The following is a 17,443-nucleotide window of genomic DNA, read 5'->3' as shown; positions in this document are numbered from 1 at the left end:
TGATCGCAGGGGTCTCCATCCCTAATCCTCTCAATATCACCGACTCCCCCACACCTTTCCTCTTAAAGGATGTACCTCTTCTCTAAGATCCTGGACGCCAGCTGCAGGTATATTATGCCACTAATATCACCTCCTCCTGAAACCAAATTATTCCCATATCAGAAACCACCACCAGCCCCCTGTTACATTTTTTTGGTGTAATAGAATGCTGCTATGAACCATTAACTCAGCCTCTGCCTTCCCCTGCTTCCTGACCTTGCTGACCCCACAGTTTATGCTTTATGGAGAGGGGAAGCTCAGGGACAAACTAACCAGGCATAAAGAAAAACGGGCCAGTCTTCCTGCTCATACTAGCAGGTATAACCTTCACAACCCTGCCAGAAGCTGGGATAGGCAGTGCTGGGATAGCACACAGTTTCTAAGCCACTCGCCAACTATGGACTGAGTTAAAGCAGGCCCTTAATGCTTCTGCCACCTCTCTAGCATCTTTGCAGAGACAGATAACCTCAGTAGCCCAGGTTGCTCTCCAGAATCGCAAAGCCCTGGACCTACTAACAGCAGAAAAAGGAGGGACATGTCTTTCTGCAGGGACATTGCTGCTTCTGTGTAAATGAAAGAGGCCTAGTAGAGGGAAATGTCAATACCCTACAGGATCTCAGGGACAAATTACGCCTGCCTCTCTCAAAACAATAAACCTGTGGTGGCACTCTTTCCTCTTTACCACCCTGGCCCCGGTCCTAGGGCCACTTATAATAATCTGCATACTATTAACATTTAGCCCCTATTTCCTAAAGTTTCTCCAGGAAAAAATTTGTGAAGCCTTCTGGGTTACCTTCAACCAGATGCTGCTTCAGGCCGACACCTACTTGCCCTTGCCTGACAGACCAAAAACAACCGACCTCTCGCCCCTCCCCTCTATGCCCCTCTGACAGCACGAAGAAGCCAGATAGACCACGTCGTCCCCTTGTCCCTATTATACCAAAAAGGTCAGAATGTCAGGACAGGCAGGGTAGGACAAGTGGGAATCTAGTTACAATTAGCATTTTGGACTACAAATATGGCCACCGTTTGGACTACAAGTAATATGGTGACTGAACTCTGACTCAGAATTGGCGACTGACCTCAGACCAGGAACCACCAATGATATGTGGCTTCTTTGTTCACTGAGAACCAATCCTTGGCTCCCAAGAGAAGTCAAGCTATATAAAACTCCCAGCCTTTCCCTTCGCCTGCGTGGTCTTTTCATAGCCCCTTCTTGGGGCAGAGAAAATGTTGCATGGGAGCACAAACTTCCAAAATAAAGCTCATCTGCTTGTTTCCATGGCTAATTGGCTGTTTATTTCCTCAGTGAGGTCTAAGAAAACCTTACAACATTGCCACTTGGTTACATGGAAGGCTGGTTATCAGGGACTGTGGGAGGCCTGATATCCAGACTGTGTATGTAAGTCTACAGACTAGATGTTGTAATGCCCAGGAATGAGGGGTAGGGGAATAAACTTAGCTCTGGGTCCTGGAGAGACACAAGGGAGGTACAATACATGGCCTTGAGACTGATTCTTGATTCCCACTGGGTCCTCCATTCTTACTTTTCCTGGGTGCAGTGCCAGGGAACTGATCCCAAGGAGCCAGATTTCCTTCATGATGAGGTAGGGCTCCTTGATCTACTTAATTAGTCTGCTAAGTCTTGCCCCAGAGAATGAATAGCGGCTTCTTTCTTCTATCCTTCCACTCTGGGTTATGGACCCAGTACCCTTACGATTAGCCACTCCGCTCTGTGCTTTTTCTGCTTTTTATTTCATGTGATGTACTTTGTAGCACAAAGTACTAGGAGGGCTCTGTAAAGGGAGGGATGTCTCTTGCTTTCACATTGTGCTCCCTACTATACAAAAGGGTGCCAACATAATTCTGGGTGGATCTAAAGAGTCATTGCAGGGAGACATTTAGGGTCAAGAGATTATTGGTAGATATTCTGTGAGCTTGCTTGTTTACAATCCCAGCCTCACCTTTCACAGATGTCTATGCTCTCTGACATCCCAGGGAATGCGGGGCATCCTGAACAAGGCTGACACTCCTGCACAAGGTTGTCATTAACTGAGGAATCGTCCACCCCATGGGAGACACTGCATTTAGAAGCTCAGAATTACAATGCTAATGAGACACCTACCAAATACTCAGACTTGCTGAAGAGTCCTGAAGTTATCCCACCAGAGTCACCAGAAAATGAAACTGGAGAAGTCAGCATTCTTGCTGCCTGTCACTACCAGAACCAATAAGTGGAGACAAGGATGGAATGTTTATGGGCACTTTATTTAGATGCCAGTGATCTGAGAAGATGGAGGGTCGTGTGCCCTCAAAAACCATCTCAGTATTGCATCTCAAGCCAGCATTTCTATAAGGTGAAGAAAGGGTGGGAAAGGGGTTTAGAAAAAAAGATTAGTCAGGTAAGAGTTGCAGTCCCCAGTGATTTTCCTATTATTTCTTTACCTGTTGATTGACAATTTTTTAAATCTGTGTTTTGGGCCTCCCCTCCATGGTATGCAAATGCTCAGATACCATCTCCATCACTTGCAGACCCACGGGGGCACAGAGGTTGAATTGTTTATCAGCCTTCTGGAATCACACAGGTTATGCATTTCAGTTCCTGGTATAACAGATTTCCAAGTGCATTAATTGCTTAAGCCTCTCACCTATAACTAAGACTAAAATCTTTAAACCTTGAGTTACCCTATCCGAATTGGACACAAAAATTTGCTCTACTATTGAAAGTCCACTGATTTAAATGTTAATCTGATCCAAAAACACCATCACAGAAACATCTAGAATAATGTTTGACCAAATATCTGGGTACTATGACCAACGAAGTTCCACACATAAAATTAATTATCATACCTATGTAATAACTACAGCCATTTATTAAGTACCTAATATATACCTAGTATATAGCACCATTTTTGTTTAATCCTGTGAAGCCTATGAAGTAAGTTTCAATATCCTCACTTTTATATATGAGGGAACCAAGTTTCAGAAATATATTATCTAACAGTTCATAAAATTTAGAAGCAATCAAATCACTCTGATCACTGCTAACTTCAGATAAATAAAATTAGTCAAGTTGATCATATTGGGAACTAGTTCTCTGGTCTTTCCACACCTTTCAAATTTCAGAATCACATTCCAATAGCCTACCTGTCTCATGACTTTAGAAAAAAAATATTGCTTTTTTATTTAATGCCAGACAAAGAGCTAAGCACCTTATATTCATTGTCTCCTTTAGTCCTTAGAGCAGTTTTGTGGAATTAAGTAAATCCATCAGAAGTGGATTTGGAGGTGACAGAAAACGCAACACTGGTTAAACACATAAAATTTTATATCTACCCCAATAGCCCCACCAGGTAAACAACATCTGCAAGGGAAGCTCTCCAAACTGGTAAACAGCTCTATTCTCATTACTCATCTAGGTTCTTTCTATCATCTAGGCTCTGTTCTCTTCAACGTACCACTTCCTTCTGAAGGTCCAAGACAGGTGCTTAGTTCTAACCATCATGTGTACATTCTAGTCACCAAGAAGACAGGAGGGGCAACCATGGATGTGCCCCTGCCCTTCAAGGAACCCATCTTGGAAGTGGCATGTGCACTGTCCCTTATACCCACTTGTTCAGAACCCAGTGATATGGCCACAGCTAGTGGCAAGAGAAGATAGCAAACATATTCTTTATTCTGGGCCAATAACTGCACAGTTTAAAAAGAAAGAAAAAGGAGAATGGATGCTGAAGGACAATACCACAGGAGGTATTATAGTTAATACCATTTGTAGATGAAACCCAAGCACAGGGAAAGGAAGCACAGAGCATGAAGTAGTACAGTATAAAGAACTGGTCAGTGGTAACTGTTATGTGGTAAAGGCAGCCAGGATTGAAATCTAGTTTTAGAATGATTTTCAAAAATAAAATGGACTCAAAGTCATCTCAACAACAATGTCATTTTGTGGCAATGTGATGCGCCTTCTTGAGTGACAGAGGGTTAGAGTTAGTGCTGCTTCACTGTATGCAACCTGAAGCCCGCCTTTCAGGCTCCAAACCAAAGGCTGAATACTCCATGCAAATGTGTCAGGAGGCATGGGGATTCTGTGCAAGCCATGCAGAGATGGGGAGAAAAGATGGAAAACTAGGTACTGTGTCATTCACCCTTCTCCTCCCTTTTGGCATTTGACACTTTGCCTGAAGATTCAAGGAAATTGCGTCCAGAGCGGTTGCTGTCACTCAGGTTTATTCTGTAGCCCCCCGAACTAGGATGGATGCCGCCTTGTTTTAGGATAAATAAATGTTATTTATAAACCTTATGCTTATGGCTAACAATCAATAACCTAGGGGAGATAAGGAAAAGGAACATACTACACCTTTAACTTGAAAAAAAACTACCTATGTGGGTTGCCATCCAATTGGACAAAAAGTGGGAGAGACTCCAGTGGAGTCAAGCACTGACATCTGGGAAAGGTTCTAGCTTCTGTCAGGTTGGGCAGGGTAGGACAAATGAGAACCTAATTACAAATACTTATAGTGTTCTGGACTACAAATACGGCCACCATTCTGGACTACAAGTAATATGGTGACTGAACTCTGACCCGGAAGAGATGGCCTTGTCAGACCAGGAACCACCAATGATATGTTGCTTCTTAGTTCACACGGAACCAATCCCCAGCTCCCACAGAGAGCCAACCCAAAATAAAACCCCCACCCTTTCCCTTCTCTGTATGGACTTTTCTCAGCCCTTTCTCTGCAGGTGGAGAAAACCTCACCCAGGAGCATAAACCCCTAAAATAAAGCTCATCTGCCTGATTTCATGGCTAATTGGCTGTTTATTCCTCTGCTGCATCTAAGAAAAACTTACAGCATCCACTTCTCATTGATCTCAGTGACTCCTGAGCAATTTGTTTTTGGACAGGCCCAGATTCTGCAGGGGCCCTTGGAACTTTGTGGTTGTGACTATATTTTTTACCCTCCCTTGCAGCAGCTGCACAGTGACCTTAGAAGGCCTAGGAGCCAATTATTTTGTTGCTTAAACAGCCTCTTCTTTCTTCTTGCTCTCTTGCCAGGTGCATTGCAGCATGCCAGAATGGTGCTGACAGCATCCTATGTGTCTCTGTGAAGGTCATTTCTTATACTTTCAATACCTGAAACCAGAAAGGAGATAACTCAGATTCTCAGTCTCTGAGGACTGTTTAACCAAACCCCCTCATTACCCACCCAACATGTTGGATTATAATATAACTTCATGTAGATTTTTATCACTGCAAAGGTAATATGGCTTTATTTTAGAAAATGTGTAAATACAATTTTTTTTTAAATAAAAGCACTCACTCCCAGAATAAACAAAATTAGTATTTTCATTCCTATGCCTGTACTATTTCTTAAATATCTAACATAGAAACATTATTTTACAAAAATAGATTACCAATTTTTCTTCCCATAAAACATTCCTACATATAACATAATATCCAAGAACAAGATTCTATCATAATTTCTTTGATGAAACTCTTATTAGTGAAAAATCAGGTTGCTTGAGATTATGCACTGTGAATGAACAATAACTATGAAATCACTCAACAACTATTTGTTGAGACCTGCTGTCAGCAAGCACTAACTGCTATGTGTTAGAGATACAGTGGTGAGTGGAAAAGATAGATTTGCCACAGTCAAGAAGGGAACATTCTAGAGGAGGAAAGGCCAGGCAAATAAGCCAATATCAACTAAGTACAAAGAAGGAAATTTAACAGAGTTCTGAGAATGAATAACTGGGAAGGACCCCTTTAGACAGGCCTCAGGGAATGCCTCTCAGAGAAGTAACATTTGAGCTGAGATCAGAAGGACGAGAGCCAGCCTCCAAGCCAGCCTCACAAAGAGCAAGGGCAGAAGCACTGCCAGTGTAAAGCAGGGGTCTAGGCAAGGTGCAGAAAGTGGCCAGTGTGGCCGCCCCTTCTAGTGTGGGGGGAATGATGTAGGCTAAGGGTGGAGAGAAGTCAGAAGCCAGATCTGTCAGGGTCTTGTGGCCTAGGGCAAGGGACCTGACTGACCCAAAGGGCAGTGGAAAGCCACTGAGGAGTTCAAGCAAGGGGGTAGTGACATGACCCAGTGTACGTGTGTCATTGAGAACCTGACTGCTGCATGGATCCTGGTATACAGAGAGGGAGTGGGTCTTGGGGGCTAAGTGGTCCAGTTAGGGAATGGGGGTGCATAGCCTAGATTCAGGGGGGAACAGAGGGTGTGGAGACAGGAAATTGCTCAGTGCAAAGGATCAAAGGGACCTCAAGCCATCAAGTCTACAGCTTCATGCTGATCTCATTTAGAACAGAAAAAAAGAGCTGGGCTTAGGCTATACAGAAAGAAATACAACCCTGTAAAGAATTGATTCTTGAACACAAGGTTTATGGCAGGCACGAGCCATGGGTGGAAGTGTAATTAGAATTACTTTCCTTGGGAAACCTTCCCTGCAGTCTAGGTATTTAGGCAGTCTCTCTTGGGGTCTGGGTGGGATGAAGAAGGCAAGGGGGATTCTCTGGTAGACTAGGTAGTCTAGGATTCCCATTCTACCTGTACTTTCCCTGAAATTCCCCTGGGGTGGGTGGGTATAGGTGTCTACTACACAGTACAGAGCTCAATTGTAAAATCTAGGACAAGGCAGCAAAGGTACAAAATGTCAGAGTCAGAACCAAAGCCAGGGTTCAAGCCCTCAGGGGACAGATGCTACTACCTCATCATTAATGTGCTAGAAGTGGCATGGCTATTCTCTGTGAAGCAGCAAAACAACTGATTTCCCCTTGCCCTTAGCTCCAAGTGTACTCCCCACCTCCCTCTCGATACCCTCCCCTGCCCCAGCCCAGAAGCCTGAGGCAACTCCACATGGAAGTTCTGTGGGACTTCTTTGTGCCCAGCAGAGCTCAGTGCTTTCCAAGCTGTGTTTTCAATCTTTACAACCATGTCTAAGAGCAGCACTAGTGTCCTCATGATGCACATGAAGAAACTGGGGCACAGAGACAAAGCAATTTGCCCAAGTTCACATGACTCATTCTCAAGAGACCCAGTGTGTGGAACTGGTCTGCCTAATTCTAGAGCTCATGTTCTTTACTGCAGCACTGACTCTGAGGAAAGACGGGACCCTTAAAAGTCATTTACCATTTTACTCTCTAGATAGAAAGCTGTGAATGAACCATAAACAAAGGCTTGTTCATCTCCCATCCTCTGCCAGGCATTTCCTCTGAGATATGATCCCACTATTCCCACAAAAACAGTATATCCAAAATGTTGCCTCAAATCAAACACCAGGGAACTCTAATTGGGCTCAAACCCGAAGGCAAACCCTCTGAGGACAAGCATCTGCAGCACTCTAGCAGCAAACCTGTGGCATTCCAGGATATTCAGATATACACAAACCCTCTTAAATACAAAAGGACTGAGACAAAGGAATAGGAGTTGTAAAAGCAAATGCTCTCTTCTTCTTGTCTCCACAGCAAAGGAAGCAAACTGTGACATGGAGAATAGTGAAGAGTAAATCATTCAAAAATAATTGCCATTTTGTCCTCTAACAGGGAATGAAAACTTTATACTGCTCTGATTTACCATGAGAGGGAATTAGTACATCTGAGAGATGTATTTATTAGAATATGTACTAACTGATAAAAAGAACTCACACACTGTTCTTCTTACAAAGAACTCACAGTTTCTTTGTAAGCCTATTGCAGGCTCCACAGTTTCACTTCCTGCTCATACAAGGAATGGCCTTGACTGAGACTGCAGTTCATGGCAGATCACCCAGCTGCAGGAATCAGGCTATCCTGACCAGCTCCACGATGCAGATATTAACAATCCATACTGAGACCAGCAAGGACACTTCTTGCAGGTCCACAGCCTCTCCCCCAACCTCTTTGTTCCCCTTGTCCCTCTCCCTCTCTATAAAAACCACTGCCTGCACTTAGATGTTGAGATGGGCTTTGAGACAAGATCCCCATCATCCAGTTTGCTGGCACCTGAATAAAACCTCTTTCCTTTTTTGGCAGCACCTGTCTCACTAGTTGGGCTTTCATTGCAGCAGGCAGCCGAAACACCCACCACCTGTCACAAGCACCCTAAACCCCTTCTGGCCTCCATTAGAAAAGTCAAGAACTGTACTGAGTGGTGTACCCTTAAATTCAAGTAAAATCCTAAATCCTTATCATGGCTAAAGGCCACCATGATTCTGATCCTACTGCTCTCTCTCTGATCCCATCATGTCCTGCCCTTCCTCTTGCTCACTGCAGGCAAATCACATTGATCTTTTTGTTCTTCCTTGAACATGCCAAGTGCTTTTTCCTCAGATAGTCATACAGTTCACTCCCTCATTTATGTCCCCAAGCAGAGGGTTTCCCTGACCCCCTCTGGCCCTTCCTCCCCCCTTGTCTTATGGAGTGATCTCCATAGTGCCTATGTAACATCTCTGTACCTGTGGAGGGCTTACTTCTCCCTTCCCCACTAGAATGTCAGCTGCATGAGGGCAAGGTCACCAATTTTGACACTGCAGTATCCTAGCGAATAGCATGTAGTAGGTATTCTGTATAAGAAACCAAGTTTCAATGCAATTCCTATGAAAACACCAATGACAAATTTCACAGCTACAGAACAAACATTTCAAAAATTTATATGGAACCATGAATGACCCCAAATAGCTTCAGCAATTCTGAGAAAGAACAACAAAGTAGGAGGGATCACAATATCTCACATCAAAGTATATTACAAGGTCACTGTAATCAAAACAGTCTGGCACTGGCATAAGAAAAGACACATAGAACAATGAAACAGAATAGAGATCCCAGAAAAAAAAAACCATGTCAATGTGGTCAGTTAATATTTAACAAAGGGGAAGGAACATAAAATGCAGTAAAAATAGCCTCTTCAACAAATGGTGTTGGGAGAACAGGACAGCCCCATGCAAAAAATGAAACTGGACCTCCAACTTACACCATACACCAAAATGAATTCAAGATGGATCAAAGATGTAAACATAAGGTATGACATCATAAATATCCTAGAGAAAACCATAGGCAGGAAAATCTCAGATATTCCATGCAGCAATATTTTCACCAATACATCCCCTAGGACAACGGATATAAAGGAAAGAAGAAAGAAATGAGACTACATCAAACTAAAAAGCCTCTGTATGGCTAAAGAAAACATCAACAAAAATGGAAAGGGAACCAACTGTATGGGAAAATGTATTTGCCAATGATATACTGGGGAAGGGTTTGATCTCGAAAATAAAGAACTCACTTGACTCCACACCAGGAACACAAACAATTCAATTAAAAAATGAGCTAAGGACCTGAACAGACACTTCTCCAAGGAGGACATATAGAAGGCCCATAGACACATGAAGAAATGCTCAACATCACCAGCCATTAGAGAGATGCAAATACAATCACAATGAGATAGCACTTCACAGCAGTGAGAATGGCATCATAAACAAATCAACAAACAAGTGCTGCTGTGGTTGTAGAGAAAAGGAAACCCTTGTGCACTGTTGGTGGCAATGCAGACTGATGCAACCACCGTTGAAAACAGTATGGATTTTCCTCAGAAAACTGAAAATAGAACTGCTTTTTGATCCAATGATCCCACTGCTGGGATCATACCCTAAAACCCTGAATCACCAATCCAAAAGAACCTATGCATGCCAATGTTCATCGCAGCAAAATTTACAATAGCCAAATGCTGGAATCAGCCCATGCACCTGTCAGTAAATGAGTGGATCAAAGAAATTTGGGACACTTACACAATGGAATACTACGCAGCAGAAAGAAAGAAGGAAGTCCTACCCTTTGAGGAACCATGGATGGTACTGGAGAGCATTATGCTAAGTGAAATTAGACAGGTGGAAAAGACAAATACCATATGATCTCACCTATAAGTGGAACCTATCAACAAAAAAAGCAAGCAAGTAAAATAGAACCAGAGACTTCGAAATAAAGAACAAACTGACATGACCAGAGGAGAGAGAGGGACAGGGATAATGGAGGCAAGTAGGGGAAGAGGCAAGCAATGAAAAACAAATAGAAGACACATGGGCACAGACACTGGGGTGGGGATTGACTGTGGAAGCAGGTGGTGACGGGGCAGGGGACAATGACGGGGGAAAAAGGCAGGACAACTGTAAATGAACAACAATAAATTAAAAAAAAACAACAAAGAAACAAAGTTAGATAACAGAGAGCAATGGTCAGGAGTCAGCAGAAATATGGTATGGCTGTTCAGGGATGGATGGGAACAAAGGGTTTTTAAAGGTGAGATAAAATTACTCTTCTGATAGGCACTGGGAACAGCAGCTCCTCTCTTCCACAGCCCCCACTCCCATTCCCTACCTCTTTCTCAGGACTCAGGTAAAGTTAAAGAATATTGGAGCACGGGTTAGCAGAAAGATCCCTGAATTAGAAATTCCAGTTCTGGTTCTTCCATTAAATCTCTTCTGTGACCCTGTACAAATGATCCAGCTTCTGAAATTAGGTTTGCATATTAAGACTCACAAATGCTTCTCTGAAGTGCCCCTAACTTCAGAGGCAGAGAATCACTTGATAGCCTCAGGGGTGTGGATGTGTGGCATCAGGTCCCAAATGGTCTACAAATTCTTGGAACATTTTTACTGTAAAAATTCATACATAATTTATATGCTACTCCATAACAGGCCCAATTATGATTCTTCAGTCATTTACTGTTAAAAGAGTATGATTTAGAAATAAGTATGTACTAAAATATTTATAAATGAAATGTGGGGGGACTCTGACCACAGGGTCCCCCCAGCCACCATGGATGAGAACAAGTCTACCAATACATGATCTGCTTGAGGAGGAAAGGTGGCCGGTCTCTCAAAGGAGAAGGGCCAAGAGCCTTTTCCTCTTTGGGCTTCTATTGGGTTCGATTTGCACAGGAATACAGGTAAAGCTCATCAGTCATTGTCAGGCAGTAAGGGTCAAACCATAAATAACATACAAAGAACTATGAGGGCTTATTCTGAGTCAGTGTCAGTTAGCTAAAGGGCTACAAAACTTTGGAAAACAAACTAATTTCCTGCTTGGACCCTCATCAGAAAATTGAGGGCATTCTTAGCAAAGCAGGTTTCACAGGACTTTATGTATTTTTTCTTAGGCCTGATGGCCCTGGGGAACCTGTCCTTTCTATCACAGGGCTGCACTGCCCTCTGTCATTGTTTCAGGCTTAAGTCAGGGAGGGGAAGTAAGGCAGCCAAGAGATTAGGAGACTTCATGCAGACAAAATGAGGACTCAGGCTATGTCAATGCCAAAGGGCAAGAGTACACCACCCCCTTTTGCTATACACCCCTAAGACCTTCCCTGGGGCCCCCTTCATAACCATACCTGTTTTAGATCATCCCTCCATTGAGGAATCTTGCCTGTCATTGGCTACCTAGCCAGGCTCAGGGCCAAGTGGGGTGAAGTAAAGGGGGCAGAGGCAGTGCCCCTGCCAGAGAGATAAGCTTTGTCTCCTTAGTGACTTAAGGTCCCAAGGTCTCTCACTCATTCTCAACCATGGGTGGGGGTGGGGGGGAGGTTACAGCTTCTGAAACCAGGAAGGGCAGTTCCCAACAATGAAACAATATGAAGTCTGGGAATTGATTCAGAATAGTGTGGGCAGAGAGAGGGCGTAGGTAGGGAAATAGGAAAAAGAAGCTGGCTGTGAGTTGCTACTTATTGAATTTGGGGTTTAGGCACCTTGGATGTTACTATACTCTGCACGGTACTTTGAAAGAACACTTTTAAAAAGAAAAAGAAAATCTTAAACAGCCCAAGGAAAAGTACAGATTACCTATAAGTGAACAAAAGAATAGAAGGCTTCTAATTAGCGACAAAGAAAGCCAGAAAATAATAGTGGAATATGGTCAAAGTGCTGAGAGACAATAATTGGTCTAGAATCGTGTCACTAGCAAAGTTATCTTGCAAGAATGAGGGTAAGAAGAAATTACTACAAACAAACAAAAACCAAGAGAGTGTACTGCCAAGACACTAGCACTAAAGGAACTTCTAAAGGGTGTACCTGAGGATGGTCAGAGATACAGAAAGAATGGTCAGCGTGTAACTCTGTGCATCTAAAAGGCTTGTGTAAAATAGGGGGTGATAAAGGACAGGCTAGTTTAACAGTGTAGTTGAGAAAAGGAGGAACTTGAACTTGCTGTTACACAGTGGACTTCAATGGAAAATTGGAAATCAGATGCAAAATAAGGAAAACTGATGGAACACTATCAAGATTGAAGCAAAAGGAAATGAGACCAAGGTCACACATAGTAGAATAGGAGGGAGACTGAACTTAATAAATAAACTGGATTCAGTCAGAAAAAAACTAACAATAATAACCACAGTGTCTAAATTATGGGTTACAAAAAGAGAACTCAAATATTGGCTAGCAAATGCCTGTAAGTTGAAAGGGGTAGTGACTGGAATTTATGTCAACACAGAAGACAAGGTTCAAATGTTGTTTTACTTTAAATTTTGTTGAGCTCAATATGCATGATAAAAGTCTACTTTTTTCTGCCCAGTCTGAAGCAATACTTAAACCTGTACATAAGAGAGCATATATAAGAGTGTTCATGGTAGCTTGTCTGAGTAGCAAAAATTCAGAAACAACTTTCTTAATCTATCAAGAGTTATAGGAATGCAGGAGATCTGTATATAGCAACTTACTGAGTGGGACAAAAAGCAAGTTGCAGAAACCATTTAGAAACATATATATCATATTTTATATCACACAAATATAAACCATATATCTATTTATTCTATGTGCAAACAGAAAAATAATATAGGACTATACAACAAACAAGCAGGGGGAGGGGGAAGAACAAGAGTTGGGAATTAACAGAATTTTATACACTTATCAGTCTCATTTTCTCCAATGAGACTATACTCATGAATTTCTCCTACATTTAAATTAATTTTAAAATGTTTCAATGCAGTTAAAAAGAACACAAAACTGCAAGTTCTTTGTGGGGGATAGAGACCTTGTCTGCCTCACACACCACTGTGCTGTCAGCACCTGGAGCACGTGATAAAGGTGCAGTGACTGGAATGTTTTGTTAGCAGGGTTTTTATCCAATGAGTCCAATGATGGATCATTTGTTCCCTTCCTCTTACTTCTGTCCACTGGAGCCTTCGTATATAATATTTATATTGGTAAAAAGAAACTTGACTTAAAATAATAACACATATCCTTAAGGAATTCCCCCTTCCTCCTTCCTGTCTTGCCCCACCTCCTGGTGTAACCCAGAACCCCGGAAAAAGGCCCAGACTCACTATGTTGTAAGAGCTGCACATCATCCTCACGTATGGCCTTCAGGGTTATCTTCACAGTGATTGATGCTAAGGACAGAAGAGATATAAAATTCCTCCCAGAATTCCTGGATCTTTGGGCCATCCCCCTTCCCCAGACTCACTAGGGAACAAGGAAACCTGTAAGCCAGTTGTAGCAAGGAATGTACCCAAGAGATGCCTTGCTCCCTGCATGTCAGTGTCCTAGGGAAAGAACAGTTGTGATGCAGGAAAAATATTGTCAGCAGGTGACAAGTGGAGCATGAGCCAAGGATGTTAATCTTCAGGGAGTTCCCACATCCTTAGAAAGTTGCAGGCACAGGCAATTAATCCACAAAAGTAAAAACATATTGCCAATATATATGCTGCAAACATTATTTAACCTGATTATTGAGAAAGAAATATTAATCAAAACAATAAGATGCTTGTTTTTACCTATCAAATTGGTAATAATTTTAAAACATACTACCCAGGGTGGGCAAATGTCTGGAGAAAGGATACTCACATACAGTACTGGTGACAATAACAAATGATCTAAGTGTGTAGAATGAAGTTTGGCAATGAGCACCAAAGTCCTTAAAACTGTGCATACCCTTTGGGCCCAGCAATGCTACTTTTCAGAAATTTATCTTAACAAAATAATCATGATGAAATTCAGACATTTAACCACTATGTCCTTGCCCATGAAAACAAAAGATGACACAGTCTCAATGTTCAAAAATAAGGGTTGGTTTCATAAATCCATCTATGCAATTGAATTCATATTATGTAGTCATTAAAAGCAATGTTGAAGAGTATCTAATGCATGTATTGGTAATACAGATGTGTAGCAATGTTTGTGTTTTTTTAAATCCTCACCCAGATATTTGCTTATTGATCTGAGAGAGAATGAGAGAGACAGAAAGACAGACAGACATTAGTGTAAGAAACACCAATTGGTTGCCTTGCATGCAGCACAACCTGGGATTGAAGCCACAACCCAGGTATGTGTCCTAACCAGGAATCAAACCTGCAAACTTTTGGTGTACAAGACAATGCTCCAACCAACTTAGCCACCCTGCCAGGACCCAAAGATTTTATTTTTTAAAAACTGCTCTGTGTGTGTGTGTGTTACATGTTTTGTTTTAAAAAATTCTAGGATGTTAGTAGTAGTTAAATCCAAATGATGGCAGTTCTAGCATTATTTATTGTCTCCTTTCAGCCAATCTGAACTTTTTATGCTTTCTAGCATTAATGCATATTGTTATTGTAGAACAGTTTGAAACAAAACTATTTGGGAAAATCAATGGGGTTCCAGTTGGAGCAACAGTTTTTCCCTGCCAAGTGTATATAGTTCTCTTCTCACAAAGCAGCATGCCTCATGGGTAGATGTGCACAGAGCCAGGAGGAAGGCAGAGAGCTTCCCCAAACTTTCTGACACACAATTTGAGGTCAACCTCTCTAAGCAGGTCAGAGCTGGAAAAGGATGTGACCAGCTTCATCATTTCATGGTTCTGGCTTCACCCTTTCGCAAAAAGTCAAGGAGGGCTTTCCTTCTATAGAGCAGGGAGGAATTGACAGGAGGGACCGCCTTACCTATGAAGGTGACTGCAGCTGCTCGTAGGAAGGGCTGAGTGCTCCTTAGAAACTCAAAGCTCTGGAGCAGTAGATCCCCCAAGAACTGAGTTTTTCGTGTGCTCACCTGTGGAGTCAAAGAGGATTGGTGACGACTGGGGAAGAGGTCTGCTAGGAACTCGACTACAGACCTGCTTGCAGCCATGCCTCTCCCACCCTGTCCAGAAGCAGCATTGTTTTCTGTCTTCAGTCAGCTTAAATCATTTGAACCCGCACACTCAGACACTCCCACTGCCAGGCAAAGAGCGGACTCAGCAGAAAGTCCATAAGGAGAGTTCTGCTCCTCGATACCAACATGACAGGGGAGGAAACAACTGATGTGGAGTCAGGAGACCCAGGTTTGAATACTGGCCCTCACACTGGCTTCACTTTCTCATCTGTGGAGTCGAAACAAAACCTGCCAGACCTCCCTTGCATGACTGCAAGGCTCCCATGGGACAGTGCATGTAGAAGTGCTTCATAAACTCTATAGTGCTCTATGTATGTAAGGAACCCAAATTCATAACATTAGAATTACTCATGTTAGTTCCTAACTGATTTGCTTAGCCCTTACATGTTTACTTTCCAAAAAGGACTCCTGAAGTCACAGAAGCCACAGATCCTCAGCACCCTGATGACTGAACTAAAGCCCTGAGGACTCCTGCCTCTATCATTTCTTGCCACCTCTAAAGAGAAGGCCTCTATCCCACTGCCATCTGCTCCCTTTGCATGATGTCCTTAGACTCTGAAGGCAGAGATTGGGATGCTAGGAGTGTCAGATACAGAGGACCAAGGCTGGCATCCCAAATGTGGGTTGTCAGAGATACCTGATGATAAACCATGAGAATCAAGGAAAGGAAAAATGATGTCTTCTCTCCTCTTTACTCATCAGGCCTGTCACTGAGTCCCTAATGTGAATACTGTGGTCTGGCTTCCTCAGAGACTCTCACTCACCAGGTACTTGCATGTTTCTTCCAGCACATGGATGTGATCATGGAGGTTGGTATCTTGGAACAGGTGTGTCAATGGCAGCCAGCCCATCACTTTGGTCCATTCAGTCAGGGCCCTTCCACAGGCCTGTGGGAAGGAAACAAGGAAATCCTCAAAGCCTTACTCTTATGACTCTGCAGAGCCAGGCCAGAGGCTAAGTGGAAGACCATGAAGGTAGTCCCCAAGGGGTTTGGTTGGAAGTAGTAGCAGGGCTCAGGTGAAATATGGGGCCTTGTCCATGTGAAGGGACATAAAGAGCTTCAGGGAGCAGAACCATATCAGGATAAGAGTGAAGGCACCCAAGAGAGGGTAAAAGTGCTCAGATCCAGCCCAGAGGATGGCACCAAGGAGGTGGACAGTGAATTCAGACCCTAGACTTGGCTCATGAAAAAGGACTAAAGAGAAGGCGCTATGCTCTAGCAGGAGGGGTTGAATCAGGCTGAGGTTGGCAGGACAGAGGAGGCTAGTACCTTGACTACATCAGTGTTGTTGTCCTGCAAGCTGAGCAACAGCGGGACTAAGAGGCTGTTGATTTGTTTTCGGAGGGCAGATGCGGGCTTGCAATTTCTAACTCGCCATAATATGTGGGCCAGGGCAGAGGTGGCTGAGATCCTCACTTCGTCCTTCTCCTGCCAAGAAGAGTGAAATGGAGGCAAAGAGGCTTTGGTTTCCCTCTGGCCTTGCCTGACCTGGCTTCTATACTCCCCACATTTCCTTCCTCATGTCCAAAGGACACTGATGCCATTGTGTTTGCATACTGGAAAGGCAACATGACTGTGTAGCTCAGGAGTTCTCGTTAGCCCTCCAGAGCTAATGAGTCAGTTTGTTAAGGCACAGTGCTGGGAAAGCCAAGATTATAATTTCAGTTCCACCACAAACCATATTTACCATCTGTAACTTCTTTCTCTTAGGGGATTTACTTCAAGAATGCCAAATTAAAAACAAAACACAGAGATTATCCTACTTATGCTGTGAATAAAATTGTTTAAGTCTGTATTAGCTTTAAGCCTATAAATAACTGTATATAGAGTAATAATTGTATATATTAACAAATAATTGTATATATCTATAATTGATTAAATATAAGTGTTTAAATCTATATTAACAATCATCACAAACAGCCACACTTTGCACACTTTCAGGAGTATATTACATATAATTGAACAAATATTTATTGAGCACCAATCATGAGCTAGGCACAGTACTAAATAACAGGCATGATAGGACTAGACAGTCTCTGAATTTGTAGGATATGAAAAACAGACATTTTAACAAGTTGAACAGACATGTTATCATCTTTTGCACAGAGCACATAATGGCTAAACAGAGAGGTGATTTGGTGGTAGCACTTTAATTTAAAAAACAAGTGGAGTAAGTGGAAGTTACAGTCACTCCTTTTCAGGAGGAAACTGAAATTACAACTATATTATAGAATAATCAACCTGAATAACCAGCTGAAGCCTAGCTGACTTTTAACCAATGCTTTACACAAGAAGCCACATTGAGACTGATGGGAAGGGCTGAAA

General features: G+C 42.7%; 1 long non-coding RNA gene across 1 annotated transcript; it reads right to left on the bottom strand.

Annotated features, from left to right (window-relative positions):
• Positions 1 to 12,849: 12,849 nt before the first annotated feature.
• Positions 12,850 to 16,484, bottom strand: LOC118499010. The gene is made up of 4 exons (XR_004901510.1): positions 16,388 to 16,484; positions 15,882 to 16,004; positions 14,910 to 15,015; positions 12,850 to 13,385 (listed from the first exon to the last, which is right to left on the bottom strand). It is a non-coding gene; the product is annotated as an uncharacterized LOC118499010 (long non-coding RNA).
• Positions 16,485 to 17,443: the final 959 nt, after the last annotated feature.

Source organism: Phyllostomus discolor, chromosome 2, assembly GCF_004126475.2.
Source record: "Phyllostomus discolor isolate MPI-MPIP mPhyDis1 chromosome 2, mPhyDis1.pri.v3, whole genome shotgun sequence".
Taxonomy (NCBI): domain Eukaryota; kingdom Metazoa; phylum Chordata; class Mammalia; order Chiroptera; family Phyllostomidae; genus Phyllostomus; species Phyllostomus discolor.
The sequence above is the reverse complement of the archived record's forward strand: the minus strand, read 5'-3'. Positions and strand labels throughout refer to the sequence as shown.